The 26,452-nt window shown below is 33.1% G+C and overlaps 1 protein-coding gene and 1 long non-coding RNA gene across 9 annotated transcripts in view; one reads left to right on the top strand and one right to left on the bottom strand.

The window, feature by feature from the left end:
- Nucleotides 1-26,452, top strand: part of CCSER1 (coiled-coil serine rich protein 1) — a 1,413,823-nt gene that overhangs the window by 187,503 nt on the left and 1,199,868 nt on the right. The gene's annotated exons all lie outside the window — the stretch shown is intronic.
- LOC140849381 (uncharacterized) lies at nucleotides 246-16,773 on the bottom strand. Its single transcript, XR_012131117.1, has 3 exons — nucleotides 15,752-16,773; nucleotides 13,449-13,577; nucleotides 246-2,763 (listed from the first exon to the last, which is right to left on the bottom strand). It is a non-coding gene; the product is annotated as an uncharacterized lncRNA (long non-coding RNA).

Raw genomic sequence — 26,452 nt, 5'->3', positions numbered from 1 at the left:
AGTACCATGATTTATTACCTAATGAAGTCTACTGCCTAATTTATGAAAACCCATTTTCTAGCCAAACCGTTTTCTTTGTAGTCACTAACCTAAACTGTCAACCTGTAAAATGTTCATATAACTTCATACCCAGGGTGGTGTTAAAGGTGATGCAAGATTACAGGATTAATTTATAGATAAAATCTTTGTGGGTGGTGGTGGTTGTGAGTGTAGGGGTTGATTCTCTGATTTCATTGGAATTAACAGGGTTTTTGTGTTCAGTGTGCTCTTTCTGGAATCGGCTACCTTCTTCAAAGTGCATCCTTTTCCTAAATTTGGTGTATATGAAAAAACAAGGAACCAGAGATGCAGTCTCTCTGAGCTGATTGCAAGATTCTCTTTTAATCACATGATATGTCATGGGTAAGAAAGAAAAATTATCTGTCACACTGGCTACTTAATTGATAGAAAAGGAAGTGCTAGTCTCTTTCTAAACCAATTTCTAAACCAGAGAGTGAACTTAAAAACACTACGCTAATTAACGATGGGTGGATTAGAATTGAGAAATACAAACAATCACATCTGAAAAGAAGGGAGAAGTAGTAATTAAGCTTGCAGATCATTACTATTTTCAAGTATATATTATTAGGAGATAATTCAGGTCTTTTCTTTCTTAATGCTTAAAAATGTGCAAAAATGAGATTTTTGCAACTCACCATTTTATAACATTTCCCACTCCTAAACCTTTATCAAAGGAAGTTGTATTCTGTATATTGGCTCATGTTCAGAAATAGGGAAATTGGAAAGTTAATATTTATTGGGAAATCATTATGTATCATGTATTACACAGTGACTTTTAAATTGGGAAATATTTCAGGTTTACAACTCTAAGAAGAAAAGTTCTCACTAAAGAGCTCTTTGCACTTTTTTTGAATGGTTCTAAGACATTGAAATTCTCTTTTCCTACTGAACTGAATGCTGCCTTCTTCTAACTTGTATCTAGTTCTCTGATACTTCACATAATTCTAGTCCTTAAGATGTTTAAAGATTTTTAAAAATATTTTTGGCATTTATTTAAAATGAGGCTTAAAGCCTGTATACTTTCAATATTCAGAACCCTCACCATTTTCTTTATTAATAGACTTTCTCCTCAATAGAAAGTCTAAGTGAAAAAAATCTTTAAAAACATGCTCTTTGCATTGCCAAACAGCATAAGTCACACATAATATGCACATTGAGTAAAGAGTGAATATTATCATTCAGGAATTTAATTTGAAAAATTACATTTTTTATTTCATTTCAATAAATTCTGGCCCTGACTATAAAAATTTCCAAAAAGTGATTATTTTGTCTGTTGGTTTATTTAACTGGCAATTATGTGTTATTGAGTTAAAAGACCAAATAGACCATAGTAGAATTGTTTATTTCAGTTGCATTGCTTTGTTAAAGAGTTCTCCTTAAGATAACTGTTATGTGGAATAATACTGCAGATTCCAAACCTACGATTCTGTGTGGCATGTAAGAAAATATATAATGGATAAAAACACTTGTGACCATATTGAACTAACAAATCTGTGTTTCATTCATAGAATATTACTTAATCTCAACCAGTTTTCAACTTTGTTTTTGTTAGAGTTAACTAGAAATGATTGGTTTTAAGTAAGAATGGAAACAGTCTGTTAAAAACTTAAAAATAAATTTGTAAATTTTATGATTGCCCTGATCATTATGTAAGCAGAATTACTTCATTTCTATCCATGGTTCCTATTATAGAGGACATGTCCTAGATTTATGTCTTTGAGTAGAGGTATATTGATTAGGGGAGTTTCCTTTTGCTCATGTTGTCAGGAAATCAGTCATTTCTGATGTTGATATATGTGTGTGTGCTTTGCTTCAGTAAATCAAATATGTAAAAATACACATTTATAAAACAAGTGAAATTGGAGCTATTTTTTGGATATATTAAATTTATTGTAAATATCTTCAATAACACATCCCACTTATGCATTCATCAGCAGCAGCAATAACTAGTATTTATTAAGGGCCATCTATAAGGGTAGCTTCAAGTCTCGAATCAAAAGTGAACACATGATTGATAATTTATCAATATAATGCAATGTCATAAAATGTTCTAACATTCAAGACATGTAATACTTGGCCTAGAAAATGAGATGAGGTTAAAAGAAAACAGAACTTAGAATCAGAAAATCTGGATTTAGCAAGATACTTTTGTATTTTCAAGTCTGAGCCTATGCTTTCAATGCATATTTCACATAGTAGTCGAGAAAATTGTGAAAATTAAAAGGAGTTTGAATTAAAATTGGGGTACCTTTCAAGCAAACCTATATCAGCCAAGTTAAGTTCCTAATGTGTTCATATGTTAGAGAAAGACCTTCACATGGAGGGCTGCTTTCAAGATCTTAGACTCCCACTCAGATCACCACTGTTAGGAGAGATCCAGCCGTGGCAGCCAGCAGCCTTGAGCAGCAGTGGGCCCCCAGAAGCCAAGCCAGCAGCCAAGGTTGTGAGCCATGTTTTTCCTGTGTTGTAATCAAATCACTCCTTTAATAAAAAGCTGAAAGGTAAGTAGTCAAAATACAAAACAAGAAGTCTTTGAGACCACTTTCCACCTGAAGATCTTCCATGTGAAAAATGTAGTGTTCCTTCGGTTCCAACTGATGCTGAGGTATCTTGTCTGGCCTTTTCAAGAAACACAGTGACACTGCTTGTAACAGAATCCAGAAGACCTGGACATCTCTCCTCTGACTGTTCCAGTGGTTATGCCTGTGAGGGGTGGACAATAAAAGAAGCAGGATTGGGTAGGAGGATAAGTTGCATATGATGCAGTGGAGCAGAGCCTCAACTGATCCTGCAATGACCTCTCAAACTGAGATGGCCCTTCATATTTGCAGGGGAAGTATTCTCTACACTTTTACGTTGATCAGTGTATGCAGGCTTCCCTGAGAAGGGGTATGATCCACCTTGAGCAAGGTAGCAAAGCCTGAGAGCTGAGCCAAGGTCCTGGAGAGGGACTCATTCGAGAGCTGTCAGTTGCCAAAACACAGCAGCTGAAAGAATGCATGTTTTAGTTACAAAACTGGGGGTCTGGGAGGTATACCATTTTAGCCATTCAGTGTATCTAATTTAATCTTTGCAAGAAGCCCATAAATTAGATATTGTTACCCACATTTGAAAAATGAGAAAACTGAGGGACATAGATATTAATTAATATTAATATAAATAATAGCTGATAAATGTGCTAATATAGTGGTTTATAATTTTGTTTTCAGGACCCTTTGATGTTCTTAAAAATTATTGAGGACTGAAAAAAGCTTTGGTTATTGTAGGTTGTATCAATTACTGTTGGTCATATTGGTACTGAAACAAATTAGAAAAATATTTTAACTTTCAAATAATAGTAATGAACCTACTATATGTTAAATAAAATAATTACATGAAAAGTAATTATATTTTCCCCAAACAAAAAAATAATTAGTGAGGACAGTAGCATGGTTTTACATTTTTGCATATCTCTATATTGTCTGGCTTAATAGAGGATAGCTGGTCTTTCATATCTATTTCTGCATTCAGTCTGTTGCAATATGTCATTCTGTAAGAGCATTAGGTTTCACGAAGCTATGTAGTTGGAAAAGAGTAGTACCTTACATTCTATTGGATGTGGTATCTGAAACTATCTCAGTGGACTTCTCCTGCTCCGAAATAAATGATGTTGCTGAATTCTTATTATACTCTTATGAAACCCCTCTCTTGTTGTTCTTCAAAAATGTCACATTTACTTCCTATTCTGGGACTTGGCCTGTTTTGTCATCTTCCCTTACCAGTATCTCATATGTTACTCTTCACTTACTCCTTCCCACTTATCACTAAATGTCCTATTTAAGTCCTGCCCTTGTGAAACCCAGTTAAACCTGTTTTGATCCTTTGTAACATTACTGGTTTATCCTCTATCACTCATTCATTCCTATCCTATGAAATTTGGTAACAATATTGCTCACACATTTTTACTTATAAGGAAACCGAAGCACAGGAGTAGTAAGTAACATTTAAGTAACTTGCCGCAAGTCATAAAACCAGGAAATGTAGCCATGGGTCCAGAAAATCTGACTCTACAGTCTATGCTCTTAATACCCACTTTAAAGCAAGAGGCAATGAATGCTATTGATTTAGAGCTTCAGGTTTTGGTAGTTGAAGTCTTTCCTACCTGATGCTTTGAGCTTAAGAAAGTACTGGTTATTCACTGATACTATATACATCTAGATTAGCTGATAAATCATTACTTAGAATTCTTCAGGTACTTCTAAAATTAAAACTCTAAGGTTTACTCTGAATAGGATAGCCTTTTCATGGTAATCCATTATATGGAAAAATTATCTGTTAGATTTTAGCAATCAGCTATGTCATCTTACTTTATAATTACTCTCTTACAGACTTCTATAGAACTTTATTCCTTTTCTTTAGTACCTTTATCTAGGTTTGTCATTATACATTTACTGTTTTAGTATTATTATTTGATTAGTATTTCCCCACACTAGATTAGAGAATTGATAAAAATAGTCATGATATCATTTGATGATCATCATTGTAATCTCATCAAGAACAAAGTGCTTAGCAATTATCACATAGTCAATAAATATTTAGTAACTGAATAACTTAGCCTTAATGGTACTCTATATTTCTCTTTATATAATTAGGAGATTATATTAGGATATTTCAAAATAGGTGTATTTTAATGCTGTTTAGTTTTAAGTAGAGATGCTGCTATACCCTAGTTTTAGAAAAGTTTCAGCAGTAACTCTTGTTTATGATGCATTAACTTTTCTCTGTTGTTACAAGTTCATACAGATTCTTATGATAATGAATGCAATAACAGTCAAATACTGAACTTTTGGAGGTCTGATTGTGTTCATTTTCTTCATAGGGAATCCAATTATCAGGAGTATAAACTAATCAATTAAGAAGATTATAACTATGTTTTCCAAATGATATTCTGATGGCTTTCAGTTTTTTTTTCCATTGCTGTCTATCTACTTCTTTATGCTTTTTAAAATCTGCAATTATATTATGGCCTTGTTTCAGACAACAACTTTCTACCTATTTTCATTCTATTACATTTAACATGGGAAAAACAAGCAAAATCCTAAACTATGACATCTTTTTAAAGAAATAACAATATTTCATCCTGGCTATCCTATGAAGGCTTGGGCTTGTTCATTGTTTTATCCCCAGCATAGTCCTAAGCATGGTATTCAGTCAAGGAAGGTTGTGTTTAACTTAATTGACTTCTTTCTTGCTCTGTGATTTCATATACACAAGAAATACTGAGAATATGTGATTTACATCAGGCACACCATCTATCTGCTTCAGTTAATTGCTATTCTGTTTTGTAATGAGCAGTGATGGTGACAATGGTTATTTCTTATTATACCTATGTTTTTTGCTGTTCAGATATTCCACATGAGGACTATATCTTCTTATTGTATTCACATCATAACACAATCCAGGTCTTACCACAGAACACAATAAAATTAGTTAGTGCAGTGGTTTCCAATATGTAGACCATTTGGAGATCAATGTCTGGCAGCTTAGTTTCTTCAAGAGGTACTAAGCAAAAGGAATGTCTATTGAATAAATAATATGTACATATATGTGCTTCTCTAGATTTAAAATGTTTGTTTTAATTTTTCATAATAAGTTATCCATTTATTTACGTAGTTTATATGATCCTTTGGGAAAAAAGAATTCTTTTCTTTCTATAGAGCTCCAGACTAGTCAATCCTATTACCTACTTTCTCCTGTTGCTCATGACAAAGTACTTGAACTCATCCTTGCCTGTGTTCTTTTGTGAGGACTTTCATTTCACAATTTTTTTTTCTTTTGTTATAAGATCATCAGAATCTGACCAATTTTTATCATTTACATGTTTGGAAATATTACTACCTTTCCTGCTCACCTTCTTGGCTATATTATTGCAAGAGTCTCCCAACTGTTCTCCCTACTTCTGTTCTTCTCACTTAGAATCAATTTTCTTCAGAGCTACTGGAGTGATCCTTTAATATGAAAATTAAATTGTGTTGCATCTATTCTTAACATTTTCCAGTTGTTTCCCACTCATCCAAAGAAAAAGCAAAGGATTTAAAAGGGCCTAGATTTCCCTAAGTTATCCTGCTCCTTGCTTTAATTCTACAATTATTTTTCTATTACTTTACTTAATGTTAACTCCACTAGCTACATTATATCCTTGCTGATTTTTCTCCAGCTTGTCAAGCAATTTCTCATCTCAGTCTTTTTAGATTTGTAGTTCCAGCTGCTTGGAAAACTTTTCCTCCAGATTTTTGCAAGTCATCCTCCCTGATTTCTTTTGGGTTTTTGCTAAAATACCACCTCATCATTGGCTCATCCCTGACCATCTTATGTAGAACACTTTCCATATCCTTCTGTATCCTCTTTATTTTTCTTTATTAATTTTTTCTCCATGTATCATGATTTGACATATTAAGTATTTGTTTACTGTTTATTGTTGGTTTCACTCCATACTGAAGTAAAAGATCCCTGAGGGCATGTACTACTTTTTTTTTGTATTAAGGTATCATTGATACACAATCTTTTGAAGGTTTCACATGAGCAACATTGTGGTTACAACATTCACCCATATTATGAAGCCCCTCCCCATACCTCATTGCAGTCACTATCCATCAGCATAGTAAGAGGCTATAGAATCACTACTTGTCTTTTCTGTGCTATACTGCCTTCCCTGTGACCTCCCCTACATTATGTGTGTGGATCATAATACCCCTTAATACCCTTCTCCCTCCCTCTCCACTCTCCCTTTCCTTTGGCAACTGATAGTCCCTTCTTGGGTTCTGTGATTCTGCTGCTGTTTTGTTCCTTCAGTTTTTGCTTTGTTCTTATACTCTACATATGAGTGAAATCATTTGTTACTTATCTTTCTCTACCTGGCTTATTTCACTGAGCATAATACCCTCTAGCTCCATCCATGTTGTTGCAAATGGTAGGATTTGTTTTCTTCTTATGGCTAAATAGTATTCCATTGTGTATATGTACCACTTCTTCTTTATCCATTCATCTACTGATGGACACTTAGGTTGCTTCCATTGTATTGGCTATTGTAAATAGTGCTGCAATAAACATAGGGGTACCATGGACTGTTTTTTTTTTAATGAAACATCCCCAAGGTCTAGTACAGGGGGTAACCCAAAGATGCATAAAATACATATTACATACATGGAATAATGAAGAATAATTCAGAAGATGAAGATTCACAATTCATAGGATTTCCCCTACCCCAGCACTTCAAATGGTTTTATGACACTGGAATAAGAACTTGCCAAAACAGACTTTTTCTAAATCACTGAGTAACATATTAATTTTTCTCTTGGCCATGCAAGAGGAGAATTATTACAAGTGGTACAAGCACTGTTTTATATTAAGATACACATCCTAATGCATGATGGTAAGGCTCCAACTCTGTTTATTCTAAAACATTGATATACATTCATTCTTTTCAAGCACTCAAAGCAAGGGGAGTTTGACTCCTTTGTTCTTTCATAATAAATTTCCTGTGTAGCGAAAGATTTGTTTAAAAAAAATTCCTCGGAGAAAGCTGCACTATTACGCAAATTGTTTCTGTCAAATTGAATTTCATTTGTGAATTTGTGGTAGTTTAAAACATTTAGAAATCAGGCATTTTGGCATAGTTTAGGGATTCAGAGGAAATTATAATTACAGCAGTTATAAGGGAATGAAAAAAATTAAAAGCTGTTTAATCAGCTATGGTGCATGTTGCATAATTTGTAATTTTGGACTCTCAGTAATTCAATTAATTTAATATGCCAACTTGTCTGTGCTTTACAACTTGGCAGTTTCAAGCAGTTTAATAGGTTTCTCCTTTTTTATTTCTAAGCATTCTCATAAGATTCATGGAAGTCCTGAAAATACTCATATCATTCAGAATGTACACTTTCCATTAATTTGAAATTTCATTGTTAATTGTAGTTATTCATCCATTTCAGAGTTGTCAACAATATAGCCGACTGACATTTCTCAAAATGAACATTCAGTTCATCCTGGAATTAGGTACCAAGCTGGAACATTGAAAAATTTAACCAAATGATTGGTTATGTTTAATAACTATAAGGTTTGAACAAATTTACAATATATATTTAATATATATTTTAGCATATGACTTGAAAAATGTTCAAGAGTTAAGTAGCAGTAATGGGTCTTCATTGTAAAGAGAGTTACAATATAATGAGGGAGAAATTGTGCATACTTCCAAATAGAATAGAGCCTTAAGAACTGTTGCTATCTGTATAGACTTGATGATTTTATGCCTTTTTTTAAGAAAATCACTACATTCATAAGATCAGCTGAAATATTTTCTCACATATAAATTTTTAACACAGCAACTTTACCCATGCATTTTGAAGGGAAACCAGTGAAAGTGTTATGTGATAAAGTGCTTAGCTCTGTGATCTTATGAGTTTCATTAACTTCTTCCTGGATGAAAAATATGTCTAGTTAGTATTTATCTTTAACATTAGCTTGACAAAATCTAAAAGCATATTAATCAGATTATGATACCTAATAGGTAATGCAGTAAGTGAATTTCTGAATCTCTGGAGTTTACAAATCCACAAGGAGCATTTTTTCTAGTATAATATTCTTTTGATAAAACTAGTAAGAGATCTAAAAATAAATTTTTGTATCATCCCAAGGACTCCAAATATCCTTGTTATTTTTGTTTTTACCAGTTCAGACAAGTCAAATAAAATAGCCAATCTTCTCTAATACTTATTTAACAATTCATTTACATTTATACTGCATTGTATCATGTGGTCTGCATGAAAAAAGCTTTACCTTGTTAGTGTGGCTTTTAGGCTGTTTAGGGTGAATTCAGTTTCCTTTTTCCTAGGCTGAATCTAATATAGTACACCAAATAAAGTTAATAGCTACTCTTTCATTTGGGAATAATTTATTTGACCTGAAATTTATTCAATCATGGAGATTAAATAAGACTGAGAACTTATAGGTGTGAAACTTAGAGTGTTTTGCATCATATTTTATTAGAGAATGCTTCATTTAGAAAAAGAAATAAAACACTTCTCTGTTAATTAATAGATATAATTTTAAAACCCAAGGATTGTATAGAATAGTAATTAGCTGGCACTGTTCTGTTCTTCCTATGATCACCTCCCCTTGAAATACTAAAAAATTTAGTTCATTTTTAGTTCCAGAATAAATTTTTGAAGACCTGCTAGCAAAATAAGATGGAATGTTATTTTCTTTTAAATTCAGGCTTTGTGTAAGATCTGAATTTAAGATGTGAGATGAATGAAAGGTGGAGGTATATCAAAAGAACATGTTTTTTTCTTCTAGGTTTTTAGATCAAGGAAGACAAATTTGAGCTGAGAATGGGTGAGAACAATTTGATTGATCTGGGAATCTAATACTTTTATAGAAACAGTGATTTTCTATAAAACTGATATCATGGCATATGTAAGACTCCACACTTAGCCTATTCTTATCACTATCTGGCCAATAGTTTCACATGTTTCTCACCATTTTGTTCTACATGTCTCACTGTAAGTCTTCAAACGTTTCACTGCCGCCACCCCTAATCCATCCTCCATTCGCCTTGTCTCCTTTCTTTCCTTAGAGGGAATGGAGACTATGGGATTTCAACTCACTCCCCACATATAAATCTCATACAGTTGCTTTAGTATCATTGCTTTCATTCCAGTCTTGCTTCATTCCAAGTTTTATTAGTCGAGGATCTTGTGCACAACAACTGACAGAGCACACCACTGAATATCCCTCTGTCACTCTCCCTCCCAGTTTCCCTTCAGGGCCAATCACCTTGAAAATTTTCACTTTCTCATCACCTCATGAACTTCCAACGGACTGCAGCTCTTTGTGAAAACCGCACTTGTTAAGGATGCCCATAGGTTTCTCATTGTCATCATCAGTGGACTTTATCACTTTTCTCTTCCCTGTCATTTTATATTGTTGATTATTCCTGTATTCTTAAAACACCTTTTTTCCCTGGCATCCAGTCCATTGGATTCTTTCTTCTTTTCTTACACTCTTGCTGATTTTTTTCTCAATTTCTTTAATGCCTTTTTCTTAAGTATTGATGTTCCTGAGATATTGCTCTGGGCATTTATCTTCTTTTTGAATAATTGAATCCACTTAACTCTTTGTTGATGAATATAGAAATAAAATTTCTATATTCAGGTGAACCTCTTTAACTGGATGATCCACAAACATGTCATCATTAATATGTTCAAAATGGACTGTCCTCATTGTCTTATAAACTTTCTCTTCTATATATTCTTGGGACCCTTATCAGCTCACTTGCCAAGGTTATTTCACTTACCTTTTAAATATCAAGTTCTGTTGATACAATTTCTTAATTAACATTTCAAACTGTCTTCTTTCTGGGCTATCATTACCAGAATTTAGGCAATAAAATAAGTAATTATTATCTGTTACTTACCATGAAGGTAAGTGCAATCACCTTTAAGTTAAACTCTATTTTTTAGTTTTAATCTGCTCTAATATATACTCACATTGTCATAGGAATCTTTGTTTAACCCCAAGTGTACCTTATTACTTTGCTGCTATTTAAAGGCAGTCAAAATAAAATTCATATTGTTCACTAGACCCTCAAGGCCTTGTGGTCGCTTCATCTCCAGCCTCACTTCTAAATATTTTATAATAGGTTTGAAAATCATACTCAGCCAAATTATTTGAAGCCAGATTAATTTCATTTTGTCTTACATTCATTTATCCTTCTGCCTAAAATATTTTTGACACATGAACAGATTTCTCATTTCATATCACATTTCATGATTTAATTCATGGTTTAACTCATGGGCCTTCTCCCAAGATTCTGAGTTCTGTACCTATTCCTTTTATAATTCTTTTTATGCTTGTTTGTGTTTATTTGTATAATGTTCACCTTTTTTTTACTGGCTTCTCAGTACAAAATAAATGTAGACACTAATTTATTTTTCCATCTGCCCTCATGCTGAACATAGTAATTTGTGCTCACTACACACTTAATAGATATTAGAATGATTATATGTATGAACTATGAAGAGACACAACAAAATAAGATCAAAATGGGATAAATTCAAAATGTTTGTTTCAGATATACTGATTTATTTTTGTAGAACTTATATTCAGTGATATCACTTCCTCATTGTGTATATAAAATATTGAATATTTATAAATTCAATTTCCTCATAATATGCACTTGACAAACTCCAGTCAGACAATCCATGACTGTCACCCCTAACAATGTGTTTATCTGCCAAAGGTGCAGAGAGGAAAAAGAGAAGAAAAAATAAAACCATGTTCTCTCCAGTTGAAGTCTTTGGTGCTACCAAATGCTTTCTTGTCAAACCAAGTATAATTTTACCAATGAAAGTTACATTTAACATATTGTGTTTATATGTAAGAAGACCTTTAGGAAGAACAGTTAACAGAAATCTATGTGTAGGAATGTAATGTCAGAACCACAGGGGTTGAAGTCATTGCCATGTTATGGACAAGGTACTTGAACGGAACAAGCAAAAAGAGATCAGTTTGTCTCCTAAATTGTAAGAGAGGTGTATGTGTTATTTATTTATTTATTTATTTGTTTGTTTGTTTAATTTATTTTTATTTTGGTATCATTAATCTACAATGACATGAGGAACATTATGTTTACTAGACTCCCCCCTTCAACAAGTCCCCCCCACAAACCCCATTACAGTCTCTCTCCATCAGCATAGTAAGATGCTATAGAGTCACTACTTGTCTTCTCTGTGTTGCACAGCCCTCCCCGTGCCCCCCCATTATACATGCTAATCATAATTCCCCCTTTATTTTTCCTCCCTTTTATCCCTCCCTTCCCACACATCCTCCCCAGTCCCTTTCCCTTTGGTAACTGTTAGTCCTTTCTTGGGTTCTGTGATTCTGCTGCTGTTTTGTTCCTTTAGTTTTTTCTTTGTTCTTATATTTCACATATGAGTGAAATCATTTGGTAGTTTTCCTTCTCCTCTGGCTTATTTCACTGAGCATAATACCCTCTAGCTCCATTCATGTTGTTGCAAATTGAAAGATTTTTTTCTTCTTATGGCTGAATAATATTCCATTGTGCATATGTACCACATCTTCTTTATCCATTCATCTACTGATGGACACATAGGTTGCTTCCATGTGTTGGCTATTGTAAATAGTGCTGCGATAAACATAGGGGTGCATATGTCTTTTTCAAACTGGGTTCCTGCATTCTTAGGGTAAATTTCTAGGAGTGGAATTTCTGGGTCAAATGGTATTTCTATTTTGAGCTTTTTGAGGAACCTCCATATTACTTTCCACAATGATTGAACCAATTTACATTCTCACCAGCAGTGTAGGAGGTTTCCCCTTTCTCCACAACCTCGCTAACATTTGTTGTTGTTTGTCTTTTGGATGGTGGCGATCCTTACTAGTGTGAGGTGATATCTCATTGTGGTTTTAATTTGCATTTCTCTGATGAGTAGCGATGTGGAACATCTTTTCATCTGTCTGTTGACCATCTGAATTTCTTCTTTGGAGAACTGTCTGTTCAGCTCCTCTGCCCATTTTTTAATTGGATTATTTGCTTTTAGTTTGTTGAGGTGTGTGAGCTCTTTATGTATTTTGGATGTCAACCCTTTATCAGATCTGTCATTTATGAATATATTCTCCCATACTGTAGGGTACCTTTTTGTTCTATTGATGGTGTCCTTTGCTGTACAGAAGCTTTTCAGCTTGATATAGTCCGTATAGGTGTTTTTTTAAGTTTTAATATTTTAGCATTGAAAATTTTAAGTAAAATCTATCAATTTGTGGTGGTGAATGACAAGCAAAGAATACCTTAAAAAAAAACTTGCATGCCAATGCTAATCCTTGCCAATGTGATGTTTGATAACATAAGTTTAGGTTCTTTTTTAAGTATTCTTAGGATGAAGAGATGAGAATTTTTTGTGTGTCCAAAAATATGCAGTATGAAGCTCCTAAATAGTTTCTAGTACAGAAGATAAAATCAATCCTGCTTGGGGGAGTTACTCTCAATCATATAATCAACAAAGGAACAAATTAATAAAAAATGTATTTACTAAACTTATGCTAAAGGTACTGAGTCCAACCCTAAACAAGACACATGGTTTTTAATCTTTCTAAATCCAGCAGTACCATTTCTTAATTGGATTAATTTAATAGTTGCCCATAGTATCTCTTCATATTTCTCTATCTTCTGAATCATATTTCAGAATAACCATTATAAAATACCGATTTTATCATACTGTCCTCCTGGTTAAACTGTTGCACAGATAAACGATTGTTTTTAGAATAAAGAGCAAAATATATAAGTAAATAAAAAAGTTTTTCTTTGTAGGCTGTGATGGTCTGAGCCTTACCTGTCTTTGCAGTCTCATTCCATACTACTGTCCCTCTTTCTTCCGGTTGTCCAATCACACTTTCCTTCCTTAATTTCTTTGAATATCCTACTTTCTTTCACCATAGAATCTTTGTACATGCAGCTTTTTCTGTATGAAATGTTCATAATGAAGTTAAAACACCAAATAACAAATACTATTTGACCAATGGTGATAAAATTTAAATAAAGAGCTCTGTAAAATTTAAGAACTGTTATACCTTAACAAAGGAATTCTATGCATAAACACAGTGTGATCATAAAGTATATTTTAAACTATATATACATGCCTAAAATTTAATCCAGATTTTGTACAGTTTAGTCAGTTATATATTATCACCATGTAGATGCCTCCTCTTTATCCACAATGGTAAAATTATGAAAATTTATACTCATTTGTTTTGAGGCATTTTATATAATTCTGTGGTATGTCAGTAATAGTTAGGTATGTCAGAAATCTTAGATTATGGTCAACATAATTCCACTTAAGATAAAGATTTAATTTGAATACTGAACCTGAAAGCTTTTTAACATTGAGTGCTTGCCATTATCAAATGGTGTTTCATTCTTAATCTGTCTAAATTTGAAGAGAGTGTTGAAGTGCTTGATGAAATTTTATTTTAAAGTGTCAATATGGTTATAGTTTAGTGTTATTCAAAGATATGTGTGAGTGGGTAAGTCTGTGTTTGTTGCATACCTCAGAAATAATTTATTATGATACATGCATATAAGTACAAGTTATATTGTAAAACATTGTTTTCCTATCTATTTGACCTGGTAATGAAAATACAAAGAACTGTTTATATTGTTTATAACATTGACTCAGTAATAAAAAGTAATAATGTAAATGATCAGCAGCTCTTAAAAAATCACATGCATTCTTCTCCAATAATCTTAAATTCTGGCCATAGTAGTTAATATAATTACTTCTAAAAGAATAAACAGTAAAAATTCTGCCGTGTAATGTAGGTCAGATTTTATAGGATTGTTTGTATGCCTTACAAAAGTGAGTATCAAGCTGTTTTGTATCTCTCTTCCCAGAATAATATAGTACTGATGTTTTTATCAAAGGTCTTTGTTTAAAGGTAAAAGAAAGATTTATTTTTGTTTGTATGTTTTTCATTTGGTTTTTTAAACTGCTTTGTTTTTCTACTCATGAGTGAATACATTATAAAAATACTGAAAGGTCTAATTAGAATAAACCAAAGCATTAGTAATAGTAAAGATGTGTCTATAACTTTTTTCTTGTTTATCAGACTGCAAACTTATGGGGAGCTAATTTCCTTTCAGAAGGCTGAATACTATATAATTTAAAAATATTCAGTCATAAATATTAGTATCTTTAAAAAAAATCTTAATGGGGGAATCCAGTGAGCTTTTTAGTGTGCCTTAGGTGGACATTAGGATTACTGCATTTGTTTCCTAGCTTGTTCTAGTGTTCCAGGTTTTTTCCCCCCACAAACTATTATGCCTATCACTGCCAGACTAGTTTTCCTAAACCACTGTACCCCTCATAACTCTCAACTATATTTTAACTATTTGGAGTTTGACTTTATGCATATTTTTAATTTATAATTTTTCTATTAATATCCAAGCTTATGTAAAGTAAAAACTATTTTTCATTTATAGCTATATAATACTATATATTTCATTTATCTCTATCTATATCATACTATATCTGAAGTTAAGTAGATTTGAGGTAATGGCTTTTAAAGAGTACTTCCAGTTTGCATAAAATCATAATGGTTTTTCTCTAACATAAACTTAAGGACAGGCTGTGAGGAATTCCCTTTTTTGTATCTAAGAGACAGAAACTAGTCTACGTGAATTGGTGAGTAGTGGAAGGTGAAATTTAAATTATGCAAATATACTGACTTTCCAGTTTTGGATTATCACTAGATGGTAGGTATAAAATTAGTCTTTTATATCATATATTTCACTTTCATTTATTTATTTAACACATTAATATATTCAAAGCACTAAGGTAGATATTTAATAAAGTAAATGTATAGAAAGTCTGCATTTTAGATTTCTGGTCATATATAATCTTAGCAATCAAGTGATATTAGAAATAATGAAATAGTTAAGTAATTATACAAAAGTGTATATGAGAAATAGCTCAAGAAACAGAATGGAAACTGTAGCTTGAGATTCTGGAGTCACCTTCCCACCTGGTCTCCTGGTGCTAGTCTATCATTTTACTGAAACACCTTTAATTTCTCAACATGCCGTCTTCTTATCTATCTCTAATCACTTTATATATACTTTTACTTCCACTATACTTACTTCTTTAAAAATGTTTACTCTTCTCTGTCGGATAATCTCATTTTCTTCTTTTCAGACCATCTCTCTGTGCTTTCTGGAAGACTCCTTCTTCTTGTGCCCTACAACACATTGAGTGAACTTCTAATAGTATTTAACTGTATTAATTGTACTAGTGGTTATAGTCGTAACAATAATTGGCATTCATTGAGCTTTCACTGTGTTCCAGTCCTATGCTCACAGCTGTTCAAGCATCATGGGGTATAACCATAAAACCCTACATGAGACACATCCTTCACTCACATGTGGTAAAATGAGGTTTAGTGAGGTGAAGTAATTTAAGTTCCCATAAGTGATAACAATTAAAAACCCTAAACTATCTCAATCCACAGTCCACAATCATGAGCACTGCTCTATCTTATCTCCAAAGATACACACACAGCAAACAGTTCTGTTCTCCCATTGTTCTTTTAGCCTCTCAAAGACAGGGACTAGTTTCAACTTTTAAAACCTTATTTAGGGCCTGCCACCCATAGATGATCAATCAACACTGAATTAATAAATAAGTAAATAAGTAGATATATCGAGGAGTGCTAGAGGGATCACTACAGGAAGAACCTGTAGAGTGAAGGAACTGAGATCTTACAGAGAAGATGAGGGTAAACTGAACACTGAAATATGTGCATGGAAAAAAAAAAAGAGTGAGATAAACCCCAGCAGACGATCTGTGAGGTTAATAAGAGAATCATGGAAAAACTCTTGGAATCCTGGCAGTGTTCAGGGTAAAACTGAGAAGTTTCCCCATTACAATGAGAAACTGGGCAAGTATAATCTTGATCATGACTAGTATTTAAAATTGTTCTGAAGGCATATGCTAATGTAATTTAGTAAGATAAAGAAATAAAAATTTGAAAAGAAGAGGTAAAATCATTATTTGCCAGTGATATAATTGTTTATATAGAAAACTAAGAAGTTACTTGAAAAACAAAACAAATACAAAATAATTCATATGGCAATATAAAATACCAATATACAGAAATAATTTATTTGCCTTCTTATATTCCAATAAAAATATTTGGAAGATATACTATAACTAAATACTCCATTTAAAATAGCACCAAAAATAATAAAATACTTAAACTGTACATGAAATATACAAGATTGTTTCATAGAAAAATTTGACGAAGTTTTTGGTACACAAAATAAATTTCAAAGAAATGAAATAGTACATCATAGTCCTGGATAAGAAGAATGAGTTTTGTAAAGATGTTAAGTTTTCCCAAATTAATCTATAAATTAATTACATTTCAATAAATACCAATGGATTTTTAAAAAAACTGATAATAGATGACTTATATATATAGCACTTAAGAGAAAATGAACAAATAAGATAAGCCAGGAAACTTTTGAAAGGGAAGAATAATAATAGGGCACTAGTTCTATCAGACATTAAAATGTATAAAGTTACAGTTATTAAAGGGGATGCTACTCTGACAGATGTATGGTAAAGCTGCAGAAATTAAAGTTTGGTACTGTCATATATAGTCAGAGCAGTGGGACAAAATAAAAAAGCAAGTAACAGATTCAAATATATAGAGGAATTCAATATATAATAAAGGTGGCATTTGTAATCAGTGACAAGGAAGATAAATTACCTAGAAAATAGTTTAGGATGTCTTGGTAGTCATCTGGAAAAAATCACTTTCATTCCACCTTTACCATATTTTATATTGAAATGAATTCCACAGAGAAGAAAACATGAAGTCATAAAAAAGACTTTTAAGAGAACATATAAGTTTTCTAAAAAAATATTCTCAAGTTGGAAAAGATCTTTCTAGTTATATCACATAGTTGAAGAAATAAAATACAATAAATATGAGTACATATAAATAGGACAGAACTCCACTTGTAAAAACAACAGCAAAAAAAAAAAAAGTTTCAGGAAATACCAAACAATTTGAAAAAAAGATTTTGCCAGTGTGTATGTTCAACTACCATTTGTGGGGAAAAAAGAAAGAATATTGTGTATGTGTTACTGAATGAAAACAAAAAAAGAAATAGCATGGTTGACTCTGGAGGTAAATATGGGTTGCTTAGGGGCAAGAGTAGAAATGAAATATACTTTTCTCTTTCTATATACATATACTGTTGTACATTCTGAGTAGGTTGCTGTGTCTATATTTTATCCTTGCATAAGAAATTATGCATACAAACTACTTGTAATACATAAAACTGTTAACAGTATGTATCTTTGTGGCAGATCTGTTGACGGGTGGTTTTCATTTATACTTTCTGCTTTTTCTTCTTCAATAGGAAGATTCCATTTATGTTATTTTTTAAGAGTAGTTTCAAAATATCCCTTTCTCCCAATATCTTAGTTTATGAATAGGGAATCATTTATAAATACTATTTCTCATTAAAAAATGTGGAAATAATAACTGGCAGCATGATTTAGTAAAAGGAATGTTGAATCACTTATTCATCTACAAAATGGGGTAATAATATATACCTTAAGGATTAAGGCAAAAAATGTTGGTAAGACACTTAGTATACTAAGTAGGTACTTTTGAACATCTATGCATTTCTTTAATAATATTTAATTTCTGTTTAGCTTGCCATTCCTGCAGAGCCGTTTTTAATGCTTAGCTAACAAGGTCTGTGATTGCTTGACAGTTACTGATAGCTACAATATACAGATCTATTCTAGGAGCTGAGGAAACATTAACTGTCATCAGACATCCTGGGAAGTGATGTCAGTGGAGGTTGCTGTGAAAGTAAAGAGGAGGAACACAGAGAGAGGATGCCTAATATAGCCATGGGGAGTCAGGAGATACTTCACTGAGGAGTGGACAGCTGAAGCTGTATCTTAAAACTGGAGGATAACATAAGGAAAATAAGGAATGGTACTTGCACAAGTCTCAGATTCCAAGTGGCACAGCATATAGCTGTAGTGAAGCATGTACACAGAAATGTGGTGAGAATTAAGGGCTAAAAATTGTCGGACCACAAGCACTGTATCCCAGGCTAAAGAAATTGAGTTTCAATTCTGAGAGACTTTTAAAAAAGCAGTACATTGATTTGAACATTAAAAAGTCAGAGAGACTATCATTTTGGAAAGAATGGCATGGACCAATTTCTCTCTGTTCTCCTAAAGTACAACTATAAATCCTGATAATAATGTAGGAGATAACCAAAGGAAAATTCTGAGAGGTGGAAAGAAAAGAGAAAATTGATTTGAGATCCTAGAACTGTAGGAACAGCACAGAGGAATGGCATCTTACATCCCCTCACTCAACAGAAAGATGTGATCCAGACCCAGATTTTCTTTGATTGCAACCTAGCAACAAAGAGCAACCTAGGTAGGTGCATGCCTTCTTTGGATCAGGCAAGAAGAGTTATTCTTCAAACACATGGCATACTCTGTACAGCTGCAGGGAAAGTGCCCTTCTGTGCATTGTCATAAACTTCCCTTTGTGGAAGATAGACACTGCAGCCAGACGGCACCCACCTGAGGGATCCCGCCACTCTAACTGGCCCAACTCTAGAAGCTCTGTGTCCCTGCAAACATGAAACTCCTCCCCACCCCCAGGAAATATCAGGACAGCAAGTCACTGGGAAGAGAGACCCCATTAAGCAATTGGCCTAAAATCTTCTGCCCCCTCCCAGACACATTGAGGATGACTGAGGCACCTGTAGCAGGGAACTTGCTACAACCAATACACATCCTGAGAAGTGCTTCCTGCTCCAGTCAGGGAGATTCTGCTGTAAGTGTTTTTGGCCAAGTAAGCCTCTTTCTTCATGCCTGCAGGTCTGAAACTCTCTACCACCAAGAGTCACCCAGTGCCTGGGCCTAAGAAATATCTGCTGCCTTCTCAGACACCACTATCAAAGGTTGATAGCACCAAATAACTCCAGAAGACCAAAATAGCACTGAAAATCAGCCTCCAAAAATTTAACTGTCATTGAAACCTTGGCCAAAAACATATGCAGTGACCTCTACACTAAATCTAGAGAGGTCAACTTCCTGCAAAATTGAAAGATTTATTTAGATCACAGAGTCTTTTAGTATAGTAAACAAAATTCCGAGGATACAATTACAAATTACCATCATATCAAGAACCCGAAAAGTCGCAACTTCTATGAGAAAAGACAGTCAACAAATACCAAAGTAAATCAGAAGTTGGAATTACCTGAAAAGGATTTTAGAACAGCTATCAGAAAAATGTTAGAATGGTGTATTGCAAATTGTCTTGAAAAAAATTGCAGTAAAGAAATAGAAGTTATTAAAAAAAAAAAGAACCAGATGAAAATTGTAGAAATGGAAAACATAATGCCAGAAATTAACAAAAAACTTGATGGACAGGTTCAGTAGTAGGGTGGAGATAGCAAAGGGTAGAACTAGTCAATTAGAGAACAGATCAATATGATTTTCTTATTCTGAAGAAGGGACAGAATAGACTTAAAAAAAAAAAGAAAATTAACAGCCTTGGAGACCTGTGGGACAAAAACAGAAGAGCCAACATTCATATCATTGGAATTCCTGAAGCAAAGGAGAAGTGGAACTGAGTGTTCAAATGATAGCTATAAACTTCTCAAATTTTAAAATACAAAATTGACATATCCAAAAGTTGAACAAACACCAAACAGGATAAACTGAAGGACACCGAAGGCAAAACATAATCATAAGTAAACTCTTGAAAGGAGCCGGAGAAAGTTTATGCATCATCCATAGGGGAACACTTACAGAATGATAGCAAACTTCTCATCTGAAACCATCGAGGTCGGATGAACTATCACAGCATTTTTCAAGTGCCAATAGAAAAGAACAGCCCACTGCAAATTTTGTAGCTGGTGAAAATCAACTTCAGGAATAAAGGGGAAATAAAAATACTCTCAGATGAAGGAAAACCAAAGGAAATTGTTACTTACAAAGCTACACTTAAAGATTTGCTAATTAACTTCTTCAAATAGAGAGGAAAATATTTAAGAAAGAAGCTTGGAGCATCGGGAAAAAAGAACAAAAGGAAGAGCTGAGAAATTGGTACATTATAAGAGGCCATCCTTCGCCCCATGAGTTTTACAGGTCCAATTTAATAATTGAAATGAATTTCTACACCATCCAGTACTTCAGACAATTACATTTAAGAGTTGGGAAGGTAAAGGAACCTAAATGGAATTGAGGTTTCTACACTTCACTTGAAGCAATAAAACATTAACACCAGCAGCCAGTCTTAAGTCATATTGTGTATTGTAATACCCAGAGCAACCACTATTGAAATTATACAGAGATACACTCAAAATAAGTAAATAAGGTATAATCATAATAATGTTTAAGTGACTTGCCGAGCAACAAGAAATGAGAAACAGAGGTACAAGGAACAAAGGAAACAGAAAACACATAATAAAATGGCAGGTCAAAACCCCCAAAATCCATAATTACCCCAAATATAAATGGCCTGAATACACCAATTAAGTGACAACAACTGAGGGTGGATATCAAAATATGACCCAAATGCATGCTATCTACAAGGAAATCATTTCAAACATAATGACAGACTAAAAGCAAAGCATGGAGAAAGATATGCTACACAAACAATATAAAAATATCAGGAGTGACTGTATTAATAACACATCAACTAGACTCCGGAACAAAGAAAATTAGTAGCAAAATAGAGGAACAGCACATAATCATTAAAGAATTAATCTGCCAGGAGGACTTAATCCTAAATAGTAGAACCTTAATATATATGAAAAAAGAAAAACTTATAGAGCTGATAGGAGAAATAGGAGAATCCATAATTATAATTTGGGATGTCAACACTACTATGTCAGAACCGGTAAAACTACAATACAGACAATTAGTGAGAATGTGATTATTTGATTCTCATCCTACAAGTAAGGGCTGTTAATATCTACATTAGGAATTATATATATAATGAAATATGTGTTATTTCCCCTATTTTCAGATGAGGAAAGCTAGATTTCAGAGAGGATAATTAACCTCTTGAATTTCTGACACACTGCTAAATGGGGGACTGAAATAGGAAAGTATCTGTGAAGACTCTAAAATTATCTTCTTTCCACTACCCCTTGGCAAAGTAATATAAATATGCACAGTATTCTGTTTAACCTATAATTACATGTTTTATAGCATTATCGAAAGAAAAATTACCTTGGTTCTTGGCATCTGTGTTCAGATACTGATTTAATGGCACTTGTGGTGGGATTTACTAACTTCTGTACTTGGCTGAACCAGTTGGAAAGACAAAGTTTCTAATTACTTTATTGCTGCCAAAGAGCTATTGTGAACTATTGTAAATATAAATTATCCCCTTGCTAAGATGCAAAGATTACTTTCATGTTAGAAACAGTCAAATGTGAACTGGCTTATTTGATAGGTATTGGTGACATTGTCTAATTGGTCACCATTATGTTTGGGAGTTTCAACTATATTACTTGATTCATTTAACATGATATGCCTTTACTAAACATGCATAGTCATAAGAACACTTCCAAATTATACTGAAATATTTCCCAGTTTCTTTTAATAAAATGAAGAGTTTGCATAACTTAAAGTATTCAGAAGACAGCAAATATGTTTTTCTGTAGACACTTTAGTATTTGTGTAACTATGTTATTTTATAAGTTACAGTATTTTAAGATTTACAGTATTCTTTAATCCCACACTTGTATGTAGGGTTGAATTTTCCTTTAAGTAACTAATTATTTATTTATTCACTAATTACCAATATTAATAACTAATGATCTTAATGTAATTGCAATGTTTGCAGTTATTTTAAATGTAGAAATATTGATGTAATTGTATTTATGAAATTTTCTGAAATGCATAACTATAAATTTTATGTAAAAATCTAATTTTTAACAAATTTAATGTTAATTTTTAATTTGTTTGCAGTACAGTGATTAACAGCTGGTGTTGGGAATCAGATTGCCTTGCCTTAAACATTTATTAGGTGTGTGATTTCAGAACATCAATTTAATATATCCAAGCCTGTTTCATTATCTTCAAAATGAGAATGATAATACCACCTCATGAACTTGAAGTGAGGACTGAGTGCAATAATCAACTTCAAACACATAGAGAAACAGATTTTAGCCATCTTTATTTTTGATGGATTCACATATTATTAACTCATCTATTTATCTAATACAGATATTATACAAACCGATGGATTAATTATGTACTTTTTTCATTTCTTTAATAGTTTTGGTAATATTTTGGAAGAGGCATTTAGGTAGTAGCTAATCTGCTTAGATAAATGGATCTATGATATTTGTCCTATAATTTTCAGAGATTTCATTTATTATAAGGTTTTGAAAATTCAGGGTATTTAAGGCAGAAATAGGTGAGCTTGTCTAAATAAGTTGATAGAAAAATAAACCTTCAGAGAAAATTCTGATCAATCCTATTTGGAAGATTCAAGTAGGTTATACAATTACTTTTTTCTGGGTCTGGTAAAAGTGATGAGGTCTATTTTGAAATCAAAAGTAATTCAAACTTTATTCAATTTCAGAATAAATTTATTCAATTCAATTGTAGAATTTCTATGCTATATTGAAAACAAATGTAAAATAGTTAATAGTCACTCTGAGATGGTTTTTAAAAATTATTTAATGTAGTCTCACTTGATTTCTCCATATCATGTATAGTCCACCTATGGGAGGAATTTGGCTTCAGTATTTGTATGGTTAATCTTTTTTTTTTTTTTTTTTTTTGGTTTAAATGAGTAAAGGTTTTATTAACCACATTTCACAAACCACTACATCTGAGTATGGCAACTCTGTATGGTTAATCTTAAATGGGCCACTTGATGGCAGTATTGTACTTGGTAAAGTCACATCTTGTTTTTTGTTGTTTTCGTTTTTTTCTAATACAGTATTTGGTTTCCTTGTAACAGTATAAAGTAAGCCTTTCAATTATAACATAAATTATAAGAGACTAATTTTCTACTAATACCTAAGTGGTTATAATTAAGAAATGTTTTGTGCAGGAACCAAACTAACATATAAAACTGTTGTTTGTCAGAGAAGTGGTATTGAGGTACTCCTGAGAAAAGAGGCAGTTGAGTTTTTCCAGGATTTGAAATTCATAGCTCTGAAAGATTTTTAGTTTCATCATTCTTAATAGTATATTCATTACCTTAAAAGGTAATCAGGGACTGCATTAAAAAAACAATGCCCATTCATTGGTTAAGAGGTGTAAGTCCGGGGAGAGGAAATCCCAGGGCAAAATACCTCTAAAAACCGAAATGAGTCAAAGGGAGAAATAAAGTTTAAAACCTGTTAATTGCTTACAAACTGCAGTCCAGGGCCATCTTTCTCCTCTGCTGCAGAAGCCAGCAAGCAAGCAAGCCCCCTCCCCTTAACCTGTCAGGTTCTAACATGCCCTCGGTAGCTCCGGTAATTACCCATTGGTATGGAAATGACTTCTCCCCACCTCTGAGGATATGCAAATGAACTAAAGCCTACTTCTTTCCACCTCTGAACGCCTGATGTACTTAAAGCCAGGCAAGATATTCTGGAAGTATTACAGTTTTACCCACAAGAGGTCAAGTAACAAGCTTAAAATCTGAGGAATCGTAGTGTGTGTCACAAAAAGAATTTATCACTAATGGTAGAACAGATGTTTCTGCTTTTGTCAATTATTAATATGATTTAGCAGGTCAATCAAAACTATCAGGTCAGTTCTGTCACTAGCAATGAAGAGTAAAAGGGCCATTTCCTGCTTCTCAACTTCTAAAGCTTTCAAAGTAAGTCCAGCATAATGATACTCAAAATATTTTAATTATAAAGAGGAAAAATTACCCTGTCATTACTATTAAAAACCATTATGCCAACAACCAAATCAACCTTTTATAAACTGTTTATATGGAGTCCTTGGGAAGCGTCCGATTTTGAAAACCTGATCAATAGAATCTTAGTAAGGTATCTCAGCTCTTAGATAAAGCTTAATTGTAGGAGAAAAATCTTGTAAAATGATAATATTTTGACAAATGTTTTGAAAATAAGTGTAAATAGTACAATATGTCAAATAGTCATTTCATGTAGTCAAAGTACTTCTGTCTGGAGACAGGTAATCCTCTACCACCACTAACTAGCTGTGTGTGACTGTGGCCAGATTACCATCCACATTTTTCTCTGCTGAAGTTTAAAATTACTGATGATATTTAATAAATGGAAAGTTCTTAGAAATAGTATCTGGTACCAAATAATTTTCAATAAATGTTAATTATTTTATATTTTTTAATAATAATTTGAACAGAATGTATCCAATACTTGAGAATTATTCATGGACTAGTGCATTTAAAAATATCTTAGATTTTAGTAGGAAGAAAGTTTAAATTGACATTTTATGTTGATTTTTATTGCTTAGTCATCATATTTATAATACATGTATTCTCTTCAAATATGGAATGTTTTATATAGAAAATTGACTTGGAGGAGAAAGGTTTTATAACAGCAAAAAGAAATATTTAGTAAAATGTCTATAATTACAATTAATACATTGGAAACTGGTGACAGAGGCATTGTCATTCTTTATTGCTTGAAATGCATGAATGCTTAATTAAAAATAGTAATCAACAAATATTTATTGATTACTCCATAAAGCCTTAGGTAATCATAGCACATGCCAGGAATTGTAAATGGTCTCTTCATCCAGAAGATACTAAAAAAAACTTGGAGCTATAGTCTCTAAAATTTATGAAAAGACAGTTAAATAAGATGTGGTGACAGTAATTTGGTGTTACATCACATCATGTGTTTGATTGCCAGATGAGCACTGTAAGGCAAGATGTGTTATGAATTCAGAGAGGAGATATAACATGCCTGAATATTACTGATTAATGGAAGAGATTATATTTTAATTAAGATTTGAATAGTGAGTGAGATTTGGAGAGGAATAATTGAAATAAAAAGGTCATCTAGGGAGAGGGAATGGGGGGAGTAATGCTACTAAGGCAATTATGAATAAAAACTTAACATGTGAAAATGTTGGATTCCCCTGAGGAAGGCGCCGCCCCAAATCACTCACCAAAGACGTTTCTTGATGCAACAAGCAAGAGGAATTTATTCGGAAGCCAACTAGTTGGGGTCCAAGTCAGCCCGTCGCAGCGGGTCTCAACGAGGACCCAGAGCACACAAAGCCAGAAGGTTTTATAGCATTTTCAAAAGGGGTAAAATTTTCCATAATCACAATACAGGGTTTTTTTCTATAGGCTCATAAATCTTTTGCTGGCGCCACATCCTGGGGTCTGATTAGATGAGATCACCTTCGGAATGTCTAGGGTGGTTCTAGTAAGATAAGCTAGGCGTGTATGATTAACTGATTTACGGTTGGCTAACTAAAGGTCACTACAATTGACACAGGCTGACTAACTTGTTTTTCAAGATTCTAATGATTTTCCTTCTTCTGGGTTAGGGGGTGGTATTTAGGCCTTAAGATGGCTGTACTTATGCTAACTTTTGATTCTTAAGATCCTACATTTCCCCACTTCTCTTTTTGGGGCATTCCAATCATGGAATGTTTGTATCTTCTTGTGAGTTGAGTGAGTGGTATTGTTGCCTCAACATTAGTACATGAACGGCACTCACTCTTTCTCTAACAAAAGTTATTAACCAGTTTAATATGCAGGGTCCCAAAGTTAGGAGCAACACAAGGATGAGTAGGGGCCCAGCCAGAGTGGATATCAGGGTTGTAAACCA

Source organism: Manis javanica, chromosome 5 (assembly GCF_040802235.1).
Source record: "Manis javanica isolate MJ-LG chromosome 5, MJ_LKY, whole genome shotgun sequence".
Classification (NCBI taxonomy): Eukaryota; Metazoa; Chordata; class Mammalia; order Pholidota; family Manidae; genus Manis; species Manis javanica.
Note: the sequence above shows the minus strand (reverse complement) of the source record. Positions and strands in the feature narration are given on the sequence as shown.